This window comes from Papio anubis, chromosome 8 (genome assembly GCF_008728515.1).
Source record: "Papio anubis isolate 15944 chromosome 8, Panubis1.0, whole genome shotgun sequence".
In the NCBI taxonomy this organism is placed as follows: Eukaryota; Metazoa; Chordata; class Mammalia; order Primates; family Cercopithecidae; genus Papio; species Papio anubis.
In genome coordinates, this window is record NC_044983.1 from 28,619,183 (window position 1) to 28,632,007 (window position 12,825).

The 12,825-nt window shown below is 43.3% G+C and overlaps 1 protein-coding gene across 8 annotated transcripts in view; it reads left to right on the forward strand.

Moving 5' to 3' along the window:
- The window catches only part of RBPMS (RNA binding protein, mRNA processing factor), a 189,703-nt gene that overhangs the window by 13,313 nt on the left and 163,565 nt on the right, over positions 1–12,825 (forward strand). The window lies entirely within an intron of this gene.

Consider the following 12,825-nt stretch of genomic DNA (forward strand, 5'->3'; position numbering starts at 1 on the left):
TTCAGAATTTGTTTGAAAAAGCTCATGACCAACAGAATGCAGAAGTAAGTACAAAATGAAGAAAGTATGAGAGGGGTTTTGTAGGATCTATTTGTCATATGTATTTTTTTTTTTTCTCGCTCTGTCACCCAGCCTGGAGTGTAGTGGTGTGATCTCAGCGCACTGCAACCTTTGCCTCCTGGGTTCAAGCGATTCTCCTGACTCAGCCTTCTGATTAGCTGGAGTTACAGGTGCCTGCCACCGTGCCCGGCTAATTTTTTTTAATTTTTAGTAGAGATGAGGTTTCACTATGTTGGCCAGGCTGGTCTTGAACTCTGCTGATCTCAAGTGATCCGCCCGCCTCGGCCTCCCAAAGTGCTGAGATTACAGTGCCCGGCCCGTATATATGTTTGTGATAGATTTACTATATATATCTTTATGATCTGTTTATCCATAGGTAGAAGTTAGAGTGTTATGATTTTCTAATAAATACCCAGTAAATAAATCAAAGATTTGAATTGCTGTGTTAATGAGAAAATGAACTTTGAGGAATGCAGGTCCCTTTAAATGATCAGGTCCTAAATGATCAGGTCCAGAGGGACTTTAAAATGAGACCACAGTCACGTCCTACTCCCCCCTAGAGCTACATATTCACCTCTCTGTGTTCACTGTTGTTGCTACAAGTAGCTGTAAATTAACCTAATAATGCTGCACTGGACACTGTAACTCACTCTATAGTTTAACAATGTAGATAGCCAATCACTAATCAGTGTAATTTGTGTAAACCAATGAGAATTCCTGGTAAACAACTTTATATCAGCCCACTCCCTTGTCCCTCCTCCTTTTTTTTTTTGCCTTTAAAAAGCCACTTGTAACTAGTTTTTAATTGGAATGTATATTCAGGGCAGCCATGCTCCTGGGTTGCAATCTTCAAGCTTGGCCGAAATAAACTCTATATTAATTTTGCCTCACCTTTTATGGTGCTATCAACTTCTTTTCTAAATCTAAGCTGAAGAGGGAATTAGAAATCATTGCTGAACGAGGTAGTGGGCCTGTGATGAAGAAATGTCGGGCCTTGCCCTGCAGTGGAATGTTCCCTCCTCTCCTCACTTCAAAGTGACCATTCATTGTATCAGTATTTGCGCAAGGCGATCCCAGATTTAAAATGCTAGAAAAGGGGATAGGTCTTATCAAAATTATTTTGCTTTTATAAATTCTTGCTGTCTTGGAGCGATGAACTTCTCTGCTCTTCCAGGGACACTGCAGTTTTTTTTTCAAGGAATATAAATCACTAATAATTAGAAACACACGTCTTGTTGAAAATAGTTTTGTGGTTTACTTTGTTTTCAGAACTTGAAAACGACAAACGTCTTTTCTAAGAAAAAGCATTGTTTGTTACACCACCACTGTTTGTAGGCTTTTCATTGTAACTATTTTTAGAAAGGATGGCTCATGTGTTTGGTGGGGACTGTGTGTTGAGGGTAGGGGGCTGGTTTATTTACTTCACAGCACCAGATGCTTTACAGAATTGAAGATAAGATTAAAGCTGCAACTCAGATCCCATTATGAAAGAGTTTTGTTTATATATTAAAGGCTTGGAAGACTCTTTATCTTAGATATGAAGCCAGCAGTGCAGTATTCAAAAGAGATGTGATTATTTTAAGTTCCAGAGTTGATAGGGAAAAGTTATTCTCACTGAAAATCCCAGTGTCTGAAGTGTTGGTAAGTTTTCTTCATTTTCTTTTCTTTTTTTTTTTTGAGACAGAGTCTTGCTGTGTTGCCCACGCTAGAGTGCAGTGGTGTACCTCTGCCTCCCAGGTTCAAGCAATTGTCCTGCCTCAGCCTCCGAGTAGCTGGGACTACAGGCGCATGCCACCACCCCCAGCTAACTCTTGTATTTTTAGTAGAGACGGGGTTTCACTATGTTGGTCAGGCTGGTGTTGAACTCCTGACCTCAGGTGATCTGCCTGCCTCAGCCTCCCAAAGTGCTAGGATTACACACGTGAGTCGCTGCACCTGGCCATTTTCTTCATTTCTTTTTTTTTTTTTGCGGGGGGATGAAGTCTTGCTGTATTTCCCAGGCTGGAGTGCAGTGGTACGATCTCACCTCATTGTAACCTCCGCCTTGGGTATTCAAGCTGTTCTGCTTCAGCCTCCCAAGTAGCTGGAATTACAGGCACATGCCACCACACCTGGGTAATTTTTTTGTATTTTTAGTAGAGATGAGGTTTCACCATGTTGGCCGGGCTGGTCTTGAACCCCTGACCTCAAGTGATTCCCCGCCCCATCCCCAGCCTCCCAAAGTGCTGGGATTACAGGTCTGAGCTACCATGCCCGGCCCTCATTTTCTTAATACATTGTTTAAACTCCTGATTTGAGAAAGGTTAATGTATAACATAACAATTGGTAAGATACCAATTTACAAATATGGAAATATATATTAATTTAGATTCATTTAGAGGAGGTGGTATATGGTATACAATTGGCATATGTTTTTCATTCTTAAAGTATCAGTTATTTTCCTGTTATTATCTGTGGTAACATTGCTTGTATTTTTGTTGTTGTTGAGACGGAGTCTGGCTCTGTTGCCCAGGCTGGAGTGCAGTGGCATGATCCCTGCTCACTGTAACCTCTGTCTCCAGGGTTCAAGAGATTCTCCTGCCTCAGCCTCCCGAGTACCTGGGACTACAGGTGACTGCCACCACACCCAGCTAATTTTTGTAGTTTTAGCAGAGATGGGGTTTCACTATGTTGACCAGGCTGGTCTCAAACTCCTGACCTCAGGTGATCCACCCACCTTGGCCTCCCAAAGTGCTGGATTACAGGCATGAGCCACCACCCCCAGTTGCATTGATTGTATTTTTAAAAGATAAAAAAAAAAAAAAGTGTGATCCATTCTCTAAGCTGCTCGCCACCATGCAATATTGAGAGTCAGAAGAATGGCTCTCAGATCCTGTGCATTAAGAACTGTTTGTGTATCAGCCTTCTAAAGCATGGCGAATAAGACAACATATGCAGTGGAGACAGGTTTCCTGGGATCATTTGTGGTCGAGATGGATTCAGGAATGTAGTGTGTCTGATTTTATTGGGTGCAGCAACTGCTTTTTCTATAGCTCTTGGTATTCATGTAACTGATGGTTAACCCCGAATCAAAGTGAAAATGTCCTGAGCAGGCATGTTTGTCCATTCTCTCCATGTTCTTAAATCATCAAAGGGAAGTTCTTGCCCTTTGCAAGACCAGCATCTGTTGCCATTTGGTCATAGTGCACCCAGCCTGCTGACTCTGTATCTTCAAAACAAAAACAAAAGCCAGTAGGGAGGGAGCAAAGACTCCAAAGTGCTGTGGGGCTTTGGAATACTGTGAGTTTCTGATTGTGGTAAATGTACATCCAAGATGTTTTAACCATTAACTGTCCCCTCTTCTACATTCCATTAAACCCCACTGGCCTTTAATCAACATGAGAATTTCTCTTGTGATATCCTGGATTGTGATTAGATAGAGGAGTCCTATTGGTGTGAGCTTACCTTGAAGTCAATGGAAAACTGTTATTTTTCCTTTTTTTTGTTTCTTTGAGACGGAGTTTTGCTCTTGTTGCCCAGGCTGGAGTGCAATGGCACGATCTCAGCTCACCACAGCCTCTGCCTCCTGGGTTCAAGCGATTCTCCTGCCTCAACCTCCGGAGTAGCTGGGATTACAGGCATGCGCCACCACACCCGGCTCATTTTGTATTTTTAGTAGAGACGGGGTTTCTCCATGTTGGTCAGGCTGGTCTCGAACTCCCGACCTCAGGTCATCTGCCCGCCTTGGCCTCCCAAAGAAAAGTGTTGTTTTTCCGTCTACTGATACTAAAGTCAGCCCAGGCAAAGCCTGGGTGCTGCTCCGTGCAGGAGACTCAGGAATGGAAATGTAGCAGATTGACCTGGGACCCTCCTCCCTGAAAGAGGTGTCAGTACTCTGACATCTCGCCACATAACTCCAAAGCCCTGTACTTTCCAAACTGACATTGCAATCATAGTCTTTAGAACGCTTGCTGTAAATACCTTTTCTCCCTCCCCACACCTAATGGATTAATTTTTAGTCTTATAAATTAGGAAATTTCTCATATAGGGCTGAGATAAAGAGTAAGTGTTATTGTTCATGTAAAGCCCTGAAATAGTTTGCCTTTATCAAAAGCTCTAGGGTATTTTCGCAGGTCTTTCGTTGTACTAAAAATGTGCAGAACTACCTTCCACCCCAGGTGGTCCTCAGCAGAGCTTCTGTGTGGAGCAGAAAGTTTTCTCCTGGGATATTTTTGCCTATTTTAAGCCCTGTCTTACGCTTATTTCTGTTGGTCATTTCTCCCAGCATTTCTTAAAGGAAAGATAGTAATGTATTGCTTCTATTTTAGGGATTAAAAGAATGATAAATGTATGAGGTGTTTAATTCATTTTATATTTTAAATCGAAACTACCAAGATTCATAAGCTGTTTGTTCATCTAATTGGATCACATTGTGTTCAAGTTTCTATTCACTGTTTTTGTTTTTTAAAATACAATCTTAGTTACCCTTTCTCTCCTCACCCCCATTAGCAAACACAAGTAAGCAAAAAAAAAAAAAGATTAAAAAAGGAAACAATTCTATAACTCCCCCACAACCAGTGTTAATACCTCACTGTCTTTTACATGTTCTTTTCTCTGTGTGTGCACACATGCATATATTTGAACAAAAATGAGATCATAATAAGTTTTCCATTTATTTCACTTGAAAGTATGTTATGAACATCTTTGCTTGCCATTGGATACATTTCTCTCTCTGTTTTTTGATTTGTCATCTTGCTGTGTCCTCCAGGCTGGAGTGCAGTGGCGCAATGCGATCATAGGTCACTTCAGCTTTGAACTCCTGACCTCAAGCGATCCTCAACACCTCAGCCTCCCAAGCAGCTGGGACTACAAGTGTGCACCACCATGCCTGGCTAAGTTTTTCTGTTTTTTCTGTAGAGACGCGGTCTCATTTTGTTGCCCAGCCTGGTCTCAAGCTCTTGACCTCAGGTGATCCTCCTGCCTCAACCTCCCAAAGTGTTAGGATTACAGGCATGAGTCTTTGCATCTGGCCAATTGGATACGTTTCTGCAGCCAAATTTTAAATTCTTCCTATTGTGCTATATTATGGATGTGCCTTAATGTATTTGACCCACCCCTTATTATTGGGCTTATTATTGAACATATTTCCAGCTTAAGTGATATAAACAGTGCTGTACATCCTCCTAGCTAAATCTGTGTATACACCCTTAGTGATTTCCTTAGCTTCAACTCTTAGAAGTGGAATTTCTGGGTCAAAGGGCATGCATTCTTTTAAAGATATTTGATGTTTATTGCCAAGTCTTCTCTAGAACACTGTACTAACTCCCATTCGTACTAAGATAATCAGCGGGCCCATTCCCTGCATCCTCTGCCCCTGCCATTCAAAAATGTCCGAAGATGGCTCCCTCACTGTGGAGTTTTTCATATTTGTGTTCCATCTGTGATTCACAATTAATATTCCAGCCTCATCTGTACAACACCTGGATGTTACATAGTGACTTTTTTTTAACCTCATTTGAAGACATAACCCAGTTGTTTCTCATACTTCGCTGGGTACAAAAATGCTTAGCAGATAATTTCTGGGGGTGTCATTCTTGTGTTTATCGGGCACCATGAAGTGTGTTGATTTTTGTGTGTTAGGTGCTTGCTATATTTTTCTGGCTATTAATGTCTGACGAGGCCAGTATTTCAGGTGGTCTGAGTGCATGTACAGAATTTGAGTCAGCTCTAACATTTGTCAGGTAGAGCAATAACACTGCCAGTTAAAACTTTATTTTAGATGCATCCTGATTTCACAGATGTTACAGTGTGGAAACATGTCTCAGAATCGGTGCATATATTATTCTCTTACCTGCTTTTCTGGTCACAAGGTTGGTTTGCTCTTGAGGTGAGAACAGAGACAGTCTGGTCAGTTTGACATAAGTTTTGGTGGACAGTGAGCCAAGTACATCCTTGGAAAGAATTTTATAATTACAGTTGAATCAACAATGCCTTTTTTTTGTTTGTTTGTTTGGAGACAGGGTCTCTGTCTGTCACCCAGGGTGTGGAGTGCAGTAGCATGATCAGAGCCCACTGTAACCTCAACCTCCTGGGCTCAAGCGATCCTCCCACCTCAACCTCCTGAGTAGCTGGGACCACAGAGCTATGTCACCACACCCTGCTAATTTTTTTTTTTTTGAGACAAAGTTTCACCCTTGTTACCCAGGATGGAGTGCAGTGGCACCACCTTGGCTCACTGCAACAGCACCATCTTGGCTCACTGCAACCTCCACCTCCCGGGTTCAAGTGATCCACCTGCCTCAGCCTCCCAAATTTCTGGGATTACAGGCTCCTGCCACCATCCCCGGCTAATTGGTCTATTTTTAGTAGAGATGGGGTTTCACCATGTTGGACAGGCTAATCTTGAACACCTGACCTCAGGTGATCTGCCTGCCTCAGCCTCCCAAAGTTCTGGGATTATAGGCGTGAGCCACCACGCCTGGCTCACCCTGCTAATTTTTAAATTTTTTTGTGGAGATGGGGTCACACTCCATTTCTCAGACTTTTCTCCAACTCCTGGCCTCAGGCAATCCTCTTGCCTTGACGTCCCAAAGTGTTGAGACTTACAGGCATGAGCTACCATGCTTTGCCCCACAATGCCTTTTATTAGGTGGAGGCCGTGGTGTATATCTCCTTGTGAAAATGATCCTTTTCCTCCTCCTTCAAATTGAGGATGCTGCCTTGGCGCTCCAGCATGTTGCAGCTCCTTATTACTCAGGGTGGAGGAGAGACCATTCAGGGCAATCGCATCTTTCCTGGAGGGGCTGTTTTCACTGTGGATGCCCACAACATACCAAGAGTCAAATCCTATCTGAGGAGTGTAGCTCCGGTCTCCCCGTGTGGGCAGTGCAATCACCATTAACCCTAGCCCACAGGCCTCCTTAATTGTTAACAGACATTCTGAGAAGTGCACGCCCTCCACAAAGCCTACACACATGTGTTCGAGTGTGACTCTAGGAAATGAGCAGATGTAATGGAAACCTCAGTATTGACTCATCCGATTGTTACATATGAGTGGAATTTGCATCTCATTTAGTGTTTATTTCAGTAGATTCCAATTGAGGTCATGGAGTGCTAAATTTATATGCATCATAGCACCTTTCTCAAAGGAATTGGGAACTCTTTTGCAAAATAAAAGATGTCTTCTTTTCCTTTAGCCCTTGGTTTTGTTTGGCAGATGGTGTAGGTGAAGAGAACATTAGTTGTGGAAGAGGTATGTGTGACTCCCTTGGGCATAGTCATTGATATTTGTTAAAGACGGGCTGAGAGTCTGTTTTCTTGGCCTTTCTGGGGGATGGAGAAGTCGTTACTGAGAAGCAGTTTTCTTGCCTTCTTGGAAAGACCTCAGTCAGCACAGGAGACAATGGGAGAATAACATTTGATCCTACTTAAATGGACAACATTGTGTAATATGGGTGGAGAGGGCTTAGAAAGTCAGTACGAGATCAGTGTGGACCAGAATAAAAGGCTTTGAGAAAGAAAGGTGGACCTTGAGGAACTGGTAATATTTAAATAGAAATGGGTACTGGGTTAGGAGAGTTTCACCATCATAAAAGTTTGGGGCCTGGCGTGGTGGCCCATATCTGCAGTTCCAGCACTTTGGGAGGTGGAGGCTGAGGTGGGAGGATTGCTTGAGGCTAGAAGTTCGAGACCAGCCTGGGGAACATAATGAGATGCTGCCTCTATAAAAAGTAAAAAAAAAAATTGGCAGGCATAGTGGTGTGTGCCTGTAGTCCCATCTACTTGGGAGGCTGAGGTGGGAAGATCGCTTGAGCCCAGGAGGTCAAGTCTGCAGTGAGCTGTGGTCATGTCATTGCACTCTAGCCTGGACAACAGAGTGAGGCCCTATCACTTAAAAAAAAAAAAAAAAAAAGGTTTGAAAGTAGGAATGAATGTAGCACATTTACAGGAGCAGGGAAAAGCTATCTCTATTACTTTTTGATGAATGAATTGTATGTATTTGGGGATATTTTAAAGAATTTTTAAGTTGGGCACCATCCTCATGCTTGTAATCCCAGCACTTTGGGAGACTAAGTGGGAGGATTGCTTGAGCCCGGGAGTTCGAGACTAGCCTGGGCAACATGGTAAAACCCTGTCTCTACAAAATATACAAAAATTAGCCAGGTGTGGCAGCGTGCATCTGTAGTCCCAGCTATCAGGAGGCCGAGATGGGAGGATCAGGATCACTTGAGCCCAGGAGGTCAGAGCCACGGTGAGCCATGATTGCGCCACTGCACTCAGCCTGGGCTGCAGAACAGGACCCTGACTCAAAAGGAAAAAAAAAAAAAAAAAAGAATTATAATTTGTCAATGTCATTGGTTTTCCAATCAGGCCTGTTCCACAGGTGATTGATATACAACCAGGGAAGAAGTTAGACACCTGCAGAACTCAATGCCAGTGAGCTAAGTCTTTTTTTTTTTTCCAACTCATTTTGGGTCCTAGGTATGCAAGGCCATGCAAGCTGTTCAGATTACCATACTGGAAAAATAAGGATTTTTTTCTTTGGTTATTCTTCCTTAACTTTCTTTTTTATTCCAGCAGGGTGCAGTGGCTTACTGCAACCTCTGCCTCCTGGGCTCAAGCAATTTTCCCATCTCAGCCTCCCGAAAAGCAGTCGCGTGCCACCAAACCCAGCTAATTTTTGTGTTTTTAGTAGAGACGGGGTTTGACCATGTTGCCCAGGCTGGTCTTGAACTCCTGAGCTCAGTGATCGTCCCCGCTCAGCCTCTCAAAGTACTGGGATTACAAGCGTGAGTCACCATGCCTGGCCTTAACTTTCTGGATGAAGCCATTTACTCCATAACTTTGCTTATTTTTTCCTGTTTTTTTTTTTTTTTTTTTTTTTTGGTGGGGGAGTGCTTCTTCATTCTGCCTCTTCAGAACAGCATGGCTGTTTATCAGCCATGGTGACTCTTAGCTGAATGTGTAATTCCTAGATGATCCTAGTCATCCCAAAGGTACTCAACTCCTACTTGGATTAGTCCCTGCTGGTGCAGTGAGCAGCAAACAGACATTGTCCTTGATCATCCTGGAAGTTACAGTGTAGTTGGAAGTGTATATTAAACAGTTAAGCACGGATAAATAGAGAATAATAGACTGTAATAAGTGCTAGGGAGGAAGAGTGCAGTCGATGTGAGATCGATAGTTGATGGTCAGGGGACCTTTTTGACTTTATTCTCGGCACTGTTCACATCACTGGGTGTGAACTCGGTCATCTTCACTGTGCTGTGGGATAGTTATCCACCACCGCTCCTCCCAATAGAGGAGGAACTGAGGCTCAGTGAGTTGAATTAACTTGCCATGGGTCACAGCTAATAAATAACAGAGCCTGGGTTTGAACCCAGTCAGTTAGTTCAAAATCCATCAATTTCACTAGACCTCACTGCCAGTTTAGAGGTACTAGAGAAGTTTACTTCAAGGGAACAAGAGTTCTCTTCCTTAGGCCCATATTGCTCAGGATCCTGTCTCCCTAAACAGAAGAGCTTGCAACACAGGACTTGTGTAAGCCTTCGGCGATCAGTAATGTGGAAACTAATCTTGTCAAGATGACCAGTTACAGGATCCCTAGTTTAAGAAAATCTAAATGGCCTTGGGCTTCCTCTTGCCAAAATCTAGTCTTTTCTACTTCTTCCATCCTACCTGTCTAGACCCTTAAGTTAGACACCCAGAACCTCAGTGGACTCTGCCCACCCTTAGTCCATCTAACACGAATGGCAGATTCCTTTTCCAAAGGCGCTACTCTAGCTGGGCACGGTGGCTTATGCCAGCAATTCGGCACTTTGGGAGGCTGAGGCAGGTGGATAACCTGAGGCCAGGAGTTTGAGACCAGCCTGGCCAACATGGCGAAACCCTGTCTCCACTAAAAATACACAAATTAGCCTAGTATGGTGGCAGGTGCCTGTAATCCCAGCTACTTGGAAGGGTGAGGCAGGAGGATCACTTGAACCTGGGAGGAGAGGGTTGCAGTAAGCCAAGGTCATACCACTACACTCCAGCCTGGGCAGCAGAACAAGACTCTGTCTCAAAAACAAAACAAACAAAAATCAAAGGCTCTACTCCATAAATCAGTTGCACCGAAAAACATTTGGAGGCTCCTTGATCAAAGATTTGATGTATGTGAAAGTGTTCTGAAGACAGTAGAGTGCTGTATAGTTGCACACCACCATGTTTTGGTGATAGTAAGATCCAATTTTGAGAAATAATTCTCTCATCTCTTAAAATTCAAATTAAAAAGTGTATAATTGAATAGTTCTTAGAATATTCAGAGCTGTGGAACCATCACCACTACCTAATTTTAGAACATTTTGTCAACCCCTGAAAAAAATCCCAAATCCATTAACCAATCAGTCACCCTTTCCTCCTCTCCCTAACCCAAAGCAACTGCGAATCTGCCTTTTTTCCTCTATGGATTTGCCTGTTTCAGACGTTTCATGCAAATGGAATGATACAAGATTGGTCTTTTGGCTTTTTTCACTTAGCATCATGTTTTCAAGGCTCATCCATCTTATAGCATGAGTTAGTACCTTTCCCATTATTTGAGTGATATCGCTGGTGTGTGGATGTGCCATGTTTTGTTTGTCCATTCATCTGTTCACATATATTTGGGTTGTTGACACTTTCTAGATGTCAGTCTGTTCTTACAAAGCATTCCACCTCCGGGTCCCTCAATGTCTAGTGCCTAGAGTGTTTTTTTTTCTTTTGAGATAGAGTTTTGCTCTTGCTGCCCAGGCTACAGTGCAATGGTGTGATCTCAGCTCACTGCAACCTCTGCCTCCTGGCTTCAAGTGGTGCTCCTGCCTCAGCCTCCCACGTAGCTGGGATTACAGGTGTGAGCCACCATGCCCGGCCTAGAGTGTTTTCTTTAATCTTCTCCAGTTACTTCAACTTTTTTTCTGTCCAAGCTTATCTTTTGGGCTTTACCCCAGTAGGACTGTTGAGTCAGTTACTGACTTAGCACAGTGAATATGCATCCTAATCCATTCTTTATTTTTTATTTTATTTTATTTTTGAGATGGAGTCTCACTCTGTTGCCAGGTTGGAGTGCAGTGGCACGACATTGGCGCACTGCAACCTCCGACTCCCTGGCTCAAGCGATTCTCCTGCCTCAGACTTCCAAGTAGCTGGGATTATAGGCAAACACCACCACGCCCAGCTAATTTTTGTAGTTTTAGTAGAGACGGGGTTTCACCATGTTGGCCAGGATGGTCTCGATCTCCTGACCTTGTGATCTGCCTGCCTTGGCCTCCCAAAGTGCTGGGATTACAGGCATGAGCCACCGCACCTAGCCTTACTTACATTCTTTTATGTGTCTACATGTATTCATTTGGATGTTGAGCTCCGGTTTTCAAAAGACAATTCATCCAACAAGTATATATTGAATACCTACTGTGTGCCTGGCACTAGTTGGCAGTTGGAATAAATTAGTGAACAAAGCTAAGAGCCCTGCCTCCATGGGGACTTAAACATTTTGGCAAAGCTTACATTCTGGAGGACTTAAAACATACACACACACATTTAATTGCTACTCTTTTATTTTATTTACTATTTTTTTTTTGAGATGGAGTCTCGCTCTGTTGCCCAGGCTGGAGTGTAGTGGTACAATCTCGGCTCCCTGCAACCTCTGCCTCCTGGGTTCAAACGATTCTCCTGCCTCAGCCTTCCGAGTAGCTGGGACTACAGGCACATGCCACCACGCCCGGCTAATTTTTTGTATTTTTAGAGATGGGGTTTTACCATGTTAGCCAGGATGGTCTTGATCTGCTGACCTCGTGATCTGCCCCCCTTGGCCTCCCAAAGTGCTGGGATTACAGGCATGAGCCACTGTGCCTGGCCAACTGCTACTCTTTTATACTTATGGGTGACTTTAAAATATATATATGTGTGTGTGTGTAAAAATAAAATTAACTGCTAATCTTTTATATTTCTAGCACCTGACCACCAAATGTCATATGGTATAGATGGTCAGTAAACCATATAGAATGTCAGTTATTTGATAACTGACATTGAAATTTTCTTTATCTTTTTTCCTGTTTTTTTTTTTTTTTTTTTGGTTGTTTGTTTGTTTTGTTTTTTTTAGAGGCAAGATCTTACTGTGTCAGCCAGGCTGGAATGCAGTGATGTGATCATAGCTCACTGCATCCTCTAACTCCCAAGCCCAAGACATCTTCCTACCCCAGCCTCCTGGAAAGCCAGGACTGCACGTGCACACAGCCATGCCAGGCTATTTTAAAGAAAATTTATTTTCAAGAGATGGGGTCTTGCTACTTTGCCCAGGCTGGTCTTTAACTCCTGGGCTCAAGTGATCATCCTGCCTTGGCCTTTCAAGACGCTGGGATTACAGGTGTGAGCCACTGCGCCTGGCCATGAAATTTTCTTAATAATTTTTAATGAAGCCACTCAATCCTCTCCAGACTGTAAAGATCTCTGTCTTATTTCATACTGGCACTGTAATCACAGTTGTCAAGTTTATTCATGAAGGTGAAAGTGTCGTCTTGGTGAATAGAAACAAACTTGGGAAAAGCACATCTCACTTCCTTCTGTATGTGTCTTGACTCTAGACCCTGGCCTGTGCTTTGCTCCTCCTGGAGGCTGTTAAGTAGGAGTCTTATTCTAAGGATTGGAATCTTCTGGAGATTCTGTGGAAGATAGAGGAGGGAGGTTGGTGTGTGTTCCTTACTTACTGTCAAAATTGAGAAATTTTCCTCCTGGCTGGCCATGGTGGCTCACGCCTGTAATCCCAGCACATTG